Source organism: Filicampus tigris, chromosome 7 (assembly GCF_054856515.1).
Source record: "Filicampus tigris isolate MCC_2025a chromosome 7, RoL_Ftig_1.0, whole genome shotgun sequence".
In the NCBI taxonomy this organism is placed as follows: domain Eukaryota; kingdom Metazoa; phylum Chordata; class Actinopteri; order Syngnathiformes; family Syngnathidae; genus Filicampus; species Filicampus tigris.
Genome location: NC_141223.1, coordinates 479,826 through 480,050, shown reverse-complemented (window position 1 = coordinate 480,050; position 225 = coordinate 479,826).

Sequence of the window (225 nt, the reverse complement as noted above, 5' to 3'; positions counted from 1 at the left end):
TATCTGGCGCCACCAGACGTTTCATTTGATTGTTTTGCTCCTAATTTTATTTAAGATCTCAGTACAAACACGGAATACTACGGAGCAACCCTATGTCACAGAAATATATTATTATAAAGAGCACAAAAACAAAACTAGGCGTGATTGTAAATGTGTGGGTTGTCCAATAATTCGAATATGTATTTTTGACTTTATTTTCAAACGCGCATCGCAATCGGAGCACTG